The sequence below is a fragment of the Podarcis bocagei genome (assembly GCF_964188305.1).
Source record: "Podarcis bocagei genome assembly, chromosome: 2".
In the NCBI taxonomy this organism is placed as follows: domain Eukaryota; kingdom Metazoa; phylum Chordata; class Lepidosauria; order Squamata; family Lacertidae; genus Podarcis; species Podarcis bocagei.
The window spans coordinates 67,094,867-67,103,457 of NC_138126.1; the positions used below are offsets into that span (position 1 = coordinate 67,094,867).

Below are 8,591 nucleotides of genomic sequence, written 5' to 3' on the forward strand. Positions count from 1 at the left end.
TGAGGGGGAGTCCCATCTCAGCCCCCGCGAGAGCAGGGGAATCCCATCCGGCCACGCCTCCTGGCCAGCCAATCGGCTGGCTGGAGGGGGCGTGGCTTGCCCTTTTTAGGGCCGGAGCAGAGGGGGCTCGCCCTCTCTTCTCCGGCTAGCCCCATCGCCGCTCGCTATCGCCGCTCGCTACTGGGCCTGCGCCTGCTCGGCAAGCACACGTGGGGCGGCGAGCGAGCGAGCTCCCACATCTGACGGCACCAAGCAGGGGCCCTTGGCCGTGCCGGTGCCCACCGTGCCCGCCTCCGCCCAGGAGGGCGGCAAGCAGCCACCGCCACCCCCGCCGCTGCCCGGCAACCGCGCCGCCACCCCCGGCTACCCGCGGCGGGTGATCGTGCAGGCTTCGACGGGCGAGCTGCTCCGCTGCCTGGGGGACTTCGTGTGCCGCTGCTGCTACCACATCGCCGCTCGCTACTGGGCCTGCGCGTGCGCGATCGCGCCTTCGGGATTCCCTTCAGCAGGCATCAAGCAGCCTGCCTCCCTGCTTTTTCTAATTAAGGGAACCTCCACTCTCCTGCCCCTCGGTGTTTCTCACCCCAAAGCCTTGTGGGCAGCAGGAAGTGGGGCTGTCCTGCCTCTACCCCACGCCGGGTGGCTGCTGACACGTCCCTTGGGCAGGAGAGGCATCCGGCTGGATGAAGGCAGCGACGCCGGGGGAACGGAACAGCACGGCAGGTGTGAGTTGGCGCCTGGAAGGACACAGACTGCTTCATGTAGCTGCATTCAACAGCTCCGAGGCTGGCAGGTGAGTGCGTGCACTCCTCTCTCTCATTTTATTTAATGTGCATTTTAGAAGCATGTGGAAATATCCTGCGTCGTCAACCACTTTGGGGAAAGTGTGCGTGTGTGTGTTTGGGGCTAGATTTCATGCATGCCTTTTTTTTTTAAGTTCTCTTCCTGCTTCATCCACATTCACCCCCCAAAAGGCCATTTTCTGTGTGCTGAATAAATTATGCAACTCAAACGGCACGAGGTGCCAATGCATCGGGGCTGTGGAATTTATTCTGCTTGCAGAATTCTGCAACTCAACCGCATTTTGATGTTTAAATGTTGTATTTTTATCTTGTTTTTAAGTTATATTTCAATCAACCTGTTTTTTATTATTGTTTTTATTTCAGTCGACTTATTTTTTATTTTTTATTATATTTCAGTCGACTTGTTTTTTAATTTGTTGTTAGCCGCCCTGAGCCCAGTCTTGGCTGGGGAGGGCGGGGTATAAATAAAATTTATTTGGGAAAGATGGTTTAGGTATGTCCAAGCAGGCTTGATAGCAAAAACTGTTTCTCACAAACTTAACAGCGTATACAGACAGTGGCCTTATTACAGTCTTTTTCAACCGCTGTTAGTGTTTTTCAACCTTTTTAGGTTTTCTGTAAACTGGGGAACACATCCATGTTGGAAGTTCAATTCCTTGCTTAGCCATGAAGCTCAATGGAAATTGCCTTGCTCTTGCCCTCTCTAATCCAGTGTTTCTCAACCGCTGTTCCGCGGCAGTGCCTCGGGGACCTCGTGGCTTCCGCTATTGCGTGTGCTGCCGTCACTCTTCCCGCCATTCCCATGTATAATTCGTGCCCGTAATACAGGCAGTAAGAACTGTTCTGTATAACGACTACCCCGCCTCTCCCACCCCATATAAGCCCATTTTTTTTCCTTTGCAGAAATGAGCCGCTGAATTGAGCTCACACAGTATGCATGTTTTTGCCTGGCTGTGATTGGTCCGGACTCAAGCCTTGACCTATCACAGTGGGACATCATCTTCCGACTTCCTTCCCGCCCGAGCACAGAGACCAGGACCCAGCGGGAGTCGGCACCGCAGAGAGGCCGGATACTGGAGTGATGGAAAAGTTTTTGAAAAGAAAAGAACTGGACTCTGAACAAAATTTGGAGCCAGATGAGAGGCCAAGTACGAGTGGGCATGAAAAGAAAGCAAAGATGGATAGCTCAAGCAAATTCTCTGTCACAAGGCAATATAGCGAAAGCTATATTTCATTTGGATTTACTTTCACCGGAGATGCAAACCAACCAACTCCACTGTGCGTGGTGTGTGGTGAAAAGCTAGCTAACAGTGCTATTGTGCCAAGCAAACTTAAACGCCATCTCCAAACGAAACACCCTTCGCTTAAAAACAAGAATGTGGACTATTTTGTTCGCCTGCGTGAAAACACGGAGAAACAGGCAACTCTCCTGAGACAAACCTCAAAGGTAAATGAAAGAGCTCTTAAAGCTAGCTATCACGTTGCTGAACTTATAGCCAAGACAAAAAAGTCGCACACTGTGGCAGAGACATTAATACTTCCCGCCTGCAAAGCTATTGTGGAGGAGATGCTCGGACCTGAAGCAGCTAAGGAAATAGCCAAGGTCCCTCTCTCAAACAACACAATTTCCAGACGTATTGATGACATGTCTGCAGACATTGAAAGTGTGGTTTTGGAAAAGATCCATAGTAGTGAGAAATTTGCATTACAACTGGACGAGTCTACTGATATCAGTGGACATGCTCAACTCTTGGCCAATGTGCGTTTTGTTGATGGTGATGCAATTAGAGAAAACTTCTTTTTCTGCAAGGCATTGCCAGAAAAAGCAACAGGAGAAGAAATTTTTCGGGTCACATCAGAATACCTTGAACAAGGAGGACTTAAGTGGGAAAACTGCATAAGTGTCTGCACCGATGGAGCTGCAGCCATGGTCGGGCACACCAAAGGCTTTGTAAGCAGAGTGAAGGAAAGAAATCCAAATGTTATTGTTACGCATTGTTTTTTGCACCGTGAGACCCTCGTAGCCAAGACTCTACCAGCAGACCTAGTTCATGTGTTGGATGATGTTGTGCGCATGGTAAACTTTGTAAAGTCACGACCCGTGAAAAGTCGCATATTTGCAGCCTTGTGTGAGGAGATGGGAGCGAAGCATAAAACCTTGCTGTTTCATACGGAGGTCCGGTGGTTGTCGCGTGGCAAGGTCTTGGTTCGTGTGTATGAGCTGCGGGAGGAACTTAAAGTGTTTCTGACAAATGAGAGGACAGATTACGCAAAGCTGCTTGCAAGTGATGAATGGTGTGCAAGGCTGGCATACCTGGCAGATATATTTCATCATCTGAATGAACTGAACACACGAATGCAAGGCCGAAATGAAAACCTGCTTACAAGTACAGATAAAATAAATGGATTCCGTGCAAAGCTGCAACTCTGGCATCAACACGTGGAAAGTGGCAATCTTGAAATGTTCACACTCACCAAGCAATGGCAAGGTGTTCACACTGCTGCACTGTGTGAGATAATAGCTAAACATTTAAAAACTCTCGAGGGGAAGTTGTCATTTTATTTCTCTTCAGTCTCCACTGAATGCCTTGACTGGGTTAGGGACCCTTATAGCTCAGCATCAGTTGGTGGAAAGGACATGACTTTACAGGAGCAGGAGGAACTAACTGAACTGAGACAAAATCGTGGTTTCAAGCTAAGATTTGCTGATCTACCTTTGGACAGTTTTTGGTTGGAAACTGCCAAGGAGTTCCCCCTTCTGGCAAACAAAGCTATTTTGACATTGCTCCCATTTTCCACTACATATCTCTGTGAGTTGAGCTTTTCAAGCATGATTGCTATAAAAACTAAATACAGAGAGAGACTGAGAGCTGTTGACGAAGAGCTACGTGTGTGTCTTTCTTCGATTCCAGCCAGAATATCAGCTTTGTGTTCAGCCAAACAGGCCCAGGTTGCGCACTGAATCAAGTATTTTATAATTTTTCATATTTCTGTTTACTTACCATTTCATAATAAAGTAATTATAAAATACTTTCTTTGTGTTTATTTGATTCCTATTAAAGAGAGTTACTTTATATATAGTCAATATAGGCAAAGAGTTAATTTTTAAAACATTTTCTAATGGTGGTGTGCCTCGAGATTTTTTTCATGAAACAAGTGTGCCTTTGCCCAAAAAAGGTTGGGAAACACTGATCTAAGGGGCTGTCACATGGAAGATGGAGCAAGCTTGTTTTTTCCTGCTCTGGAGGCTAGGACTGGAACCAATGGCTTCAAATTACAAGAAAGGAGATTCCCACTAAACATCAGAAAGAACTTTATGATGATAAGAGCTGTTTGACAGTGGAACAGACTCCCAGGAGAGGTGGTGGACTCTCCTTTATTGGAGGTTTTAAAGCAGAGGATCTGCCTTAGATGCTTTAGTTGAGATTCCTGCATTACAGGGGGTTGGACCAACTCTATAATTCTCTGATTCAATGAAAACAACAATGATGTTTAAACATCCAATACAGTTACAGAATCTACCGTATTTTTCGCTCTATAACATGCACCAGACCATAACATGCACGTAGTTTTTAGAGGAGGAAAACAAGGAAAAAATATTCTAAACGAAATAGTGGATATATGATTTTTGTGGTTCATCCTGTGGCCACAGACATGTGATCTGACAGTGAGTTTTGAGTAGCCCAATGCAAAAATCCTGAGGATCCATGTGGATCCACGTTTTGTAACCACGAAGGAGGAAAGGAAGGGGAACCATGGATCCTCTGCTCACCACTGCAGCAGATCCCCCCGCCACCCGCAGGCATTCGCTCCGTAACACGCATAGACATTTCCCCTTATTTTCTAGGAGGAAAAAAGTGAGTGTTATGGTGCAAAAAATACGGTAATCTAAACTGGACCTTATCTTATAGATGCAGTTTGTGGAACTGTATAGATTTTACATAAGAGGCCTTTGTGTTTTAGACTACAGCCACGCTTGCACCTTGCATTTAAAGCACACTACTCTAAACAGTCAGGACTTCCCCCAAAGATTCCTGGGAACTTTAGTTTATTAAGAATATGGGGATTTCTTAGGACAACCCTGTCGCGTATTCCACGCGGCGTTTTCAGCAAAACACTTAAGAGTTCCAGGTTTTTCAGTGCAGTCCTTTTTAATGTGAGCTATATACAGGCATTTACAAAAGAAACAGTCCATACAGAGTACTTACAAACGAATACTCTCCACCACAGCACCACCACACTACAGCACAACCACCACACCCCCTGTTAAACAGGCTTTCCTTTTTAAAACAGCCAATTACACTAATCACACTCCTGCTGAGTCACTCTGACCCAGCAGAGTATTGCATCATCCTGTTGAAGCCTGCAGACTTATCCAGTATCCTGCGAATCCCAACACTCCTCCTTAAGTCAAAGGCTTGAGACCCAATAATTCTCTTAAGTCTCGAAATTTAGGAGCATCCAAACATTTTGTATACAAATCTGCCACATTACATTTTGTGTTACAGTGCTGTACCTTTAACACATTTCTTTCCAAAGCATTTTTCACATTTCCGTATCTTATCGCAATATGTTTACTCTTGCTCTTAAAGTTCTGTTGGTTGGCAAGCTGTTGTGCAGCCATGTTGTCACTTAGCACAGTGATTGGCATTTCAGAAGGTATTCCAAGCTCTTTTGTTAGGCAAGCAAACCACTCTATTTGTGATACACATTCGCTTATGGCTGAGTACTCTGCTTCACAAGTACTTGTGGCAACAAATGTTTGTTTCTGGGATTTCCACTGAACCAGGGCATTTCCAATATATATGGCATAGCCAGTGGTAGACTTTCCATTTTCTCTGTCTCCCCAGCTGGCATCAGCATATGCATACACTTGCTGATCATGTCCTGTATCCAGCACCAGTTTGTAATCTTTTGTGCCTTTCAGATACCTTAGGATTCTTTTAAGTGCTACCCAATCTCTCTGAGCCGGGTCTGCACTTCTTTGGCTTAACATGTGCACTGCCAATGTTATGTCGGGTCTTGTCCAACAACTTAAATATAACAGAGAACCCAACAGAGAATGAAACGCTGTTGCATTCTCACATTTTTGCCCTTCTGGTTCATTTTTGTACTGGGTAGTTATGGGAGTGTCAACCTCATTTGCCCTCTCCATTCCATATGTCTTCAGTAACTTTTCGATTTTTTCCTTCTGACTCAGAGAGTAAATGCCCTCTTCATTTCTCTGAACCTCTACTCCTAAGTAATTTTGAATCTCTCCCAAATACTTCAGTTTGTATTTGTTACCTAGGCTGTTTATAAACCAAGACACTTGCTTTTGTGCAGTTGTTATTAGACAGATATCATCAACATACAAAAGTAAATAACAAACACTTCCTTGCACCATTGCTGAATATAAACAGGAATCAGCCAGGCTTTGTTTGAATCCCATCTTTTTCAAAGTTGTGTCTATGCATTCATGCCATAGACGTGCACTTTGGTGTAAACCGTATAGTGCCCTTTGCAGTTTTAACACCATGCTGTCTTTTTCTAGCTCATAACCTGGTATTTGCTGTAAATATACCTCGGCGTCAATAGGAGCATTTAAATATGCTGAGGCAACATCAAAATGATTAACTTTTAACCCTCTCAGACTTGCCATTGCTAAAACTGATTTTACTGTTTCAGCCTTTGCTGTTGGGGCAAACACTTCATCATAATGTATCATTTTCCTCTGTGTAAAGCCCCGTGCAACCAACCTGGCTTTCCTCTGACAACTACCATCAGCCAGCTTTTTCACTTTAAAAACCCACTTACAGCTTATGGGCTTTTTACCTTCAGGCAATTCTGTAGGTACAAACACATTGTTGTTTAGCAGAGAGTTATACTCTGCCTGCATTGCCTTTAACCACGCCTCTTTCTCTAGAGTAGGTAACTCTTGCACTTCTTCAAAGTTTTCTGGCTCAGTTATACAAACCTGGTTTATGGTGGCTGGGAACCCATAACGGTCTGGAGGTTGACCTTTATTACTTCTTGCAGACCTCCTTGGTTCATTAATCTCACCCCCTGGGCTACCTTCAGGACTGCTTTTGGGGTGGATTGACTCTGGAGATCTACCTCCTCCTGTCCCTGTTGCACTTTCTTCTCTCCCCTGCTCCATGCTAGCAGCTGGAGAAAAATGCTCAACCTTTACTTCCTCCCTTTCAGTTTCTCTGGGAGAGCTGCCAATTCTTAGCTTTGTTTCAACTGCCTTATTAGGTATGCTCGGCAGTAAAACTTTTCCTGGCAGCAGGTTTGCATGTATCTTGGGCCAATTTCTTTGCTCATTAAAGCTGGCTGATCTACTATAACTCAAAAGGTTTTTATCATCTTCAAACCTATAGGCTTTCGTACCACTTTCATACCCAAGAAATAGCAACTGCTGTGCCCTTTTCCCACCTTTTCTTCGGTTTTTCACAGGTATGTCAACCCATGCCTTTGTCCCAAAGATTCTTAAATGTTGCAAACTGGGACTTTTATTATAGAGAATTTTATAGGGTATGTCATCTAGTACCCTTGACCACAAGCGATTCCCAATATAATTTGCGGTCTTAATACTTTCAGCCCAGTACTTAATTGGAAGATTTGCATCTGCTAACAATGCTTTCATTTGTGTCTGCAAGACACCTCCCCTACGCTCTGCTACTCCGTTCTCCTGAGGCGTGGCCACATTGGTAAGCCTATGTTTAATCCCTTGGGAATGCAACCAGTTTCTTAGGGAGCTTGCCATAAACTCCCCTCCCCTGTCTGACTGAATAGAGCACACCTTTTCACCAAGTTGCCTTTCTACCCTTCTTACCCAGAACTTCAAAGTTTGGGCAACGTCAGACTTTTGCTTTAATGGATAGACCCAGCCAAATCTAGAAAAATCATCCACTAGGATCAAACAGTACTTGTTGTGGGAGACACTAGGTGGAAAAGGACCAGTTACATCAGCATGAATCAACTCCAGTGGTTTTTTGGTTTCTCTCTGGCTTGCTCTTGCTACTGGGCAAGCCCTGCTTTTAACCTCCTTGCAGATATTGCAGTCTAAGTAATTATCACAACTTTTTATGTTTTTCATCCCCCCACACAACTCCAATGTTTTGTTTAGCACCTTATAGCTAGCATGAGCCAGACGCCTGTGCAGGAGATGAATACACATATCATGGGTTGGGACATTTTGCACATTTGCAACCTTAGATTCACACTGCAGTACATACATATTAGTTCTAAGGCTAGCATTTGCCAACACTGCCCCATTTTGCTTTATCTGGCACTGATCTCCCACAAAATTTACTTCAAAGCCTGCCTTTGCCAAATCAGGAATGCTCAGGAGATTGTTTTGCAAACTAGGCACACACAACACATTCCTGAATGTGTGTCCCAGCTGTGGGAACACAACCTCCCCCTCACAAACCACATTAGCTTTCTGGCCCGTAGCAAGACTTACATGTTTTTTGTTTGAAGCCCTAGCATCAGTTAGCAATCCTTTTCTTTTACAAAAGGTTTGAGAAGCTCCACTGTCCAGAACCCACAGCTCTTCCTTTTCTTGACTATCTGCAGACACCCAAGCAGTAGACTCTCTCTGCTGCCTCCTGTGCTTCTGCTGTTTTTGTTGTTTCCTCGGGCAGTCCCGCAGCAGATGTCCACTGGACTTGCAGCAAAAACACCTTTTTACTTTGTTGACCACCGGCTGGTCTGCAGCAGCTCCTCCTGGCTGTTTCTCCGGCACCCGACACCTCTGCTCTTCCCGGCTGTTGTTCCCTCTGGGATGCTCCAACAGCTGGG

The 8,591-nt window shown here is 45.2% G+C and overlaps 1 pseudogene across 1 annotated transcript; it reads left to right on the plus strand.

The window, feature by feature from the left end:
* The first annotated feature begins 455 nt into the window (after positions 1-455).
* LOC308580007 (zinc finger BED domain-containing protein 5 pseudogene) lies at positions 456-3,833 on the plus strand (annotated as a pseudogene). The gene is made up of 2 exons (XR_014013484.1): positions 456-793; positions 1,707-3,833. The product of XR_014013484.1 is annotated as a zinc finger BED domain-containing protein 5 pseudogene (transcript).
* The last annotated feature ends 4,758 nt before the right edge of the window (positions 3,834-8,591 follow it).